Below are 394 nucleotides of genomic sequence, written 5' to 3' on the forward strand. Positions count from 1 at the left end.
CCTCTGGGTGCCCTCGCTCCTACAGGGAATGGCAAAGTAAAGAGCTGAGGTGCTGAGGAGCCACAGGTCCCGCTGGAGACACCAGCTCGCACAGCTGGGGCTCTGCAGCCAGCGTCTGCAGCCAGCACTGCTCCCAACAGGTTCTTATGGAGACATTATAGTCTCCTTCTCATGGAGACCACCCTCCACTTGAGGCTGAGATCGCTCCTTCAGCCTTGTAAGGGCAGTATTGAAGCTTGCTCCTACAGGAGAACCTCCCCTTAGGAAGGGGGAGCCTCAGCTCGGCTCCAAGCACACAGATCCACGGGTTGCACCCCCAGAGTGTGAGCAGCTGCTCAGGGAGGGGATCCTGCCCCTCTGCTGTGCTCTGGGGAAGACTCCCCTGCCGCCCTGA

General features: G+C 60.2%; 1 protein-coding gene across 1 annotated transcript in view; it reads right to left on the minus strand.

Moving 5' to 3' along the window:
* AP1B1 (adaptor-related protein complex 1, beta 1 subunit) overlaps window positions 1–394 on the minus strand; it is a 16251-nt gene that overhangs the window by 3737 nt on the left and 12120 nt on the right. The gene's annotated exons all lie outside the window — the stretch shown is intronic.

Source organism: Nestor notabilis, unplaced genomic scaffold (genome assembly GCF_000696875.1).
Source record: "Nestor notabilis isolate BGI_N333 unplaced genomic scaffold, ASM69687v1 scaffold20365, whole genome shotgun sequence".
NCBI classification, from domain to species: Eukaryota; Metazoa; Chordata; class Aves; order Psittaciformes; family Psittacidae; genus Nestor; species Nestor notabilis.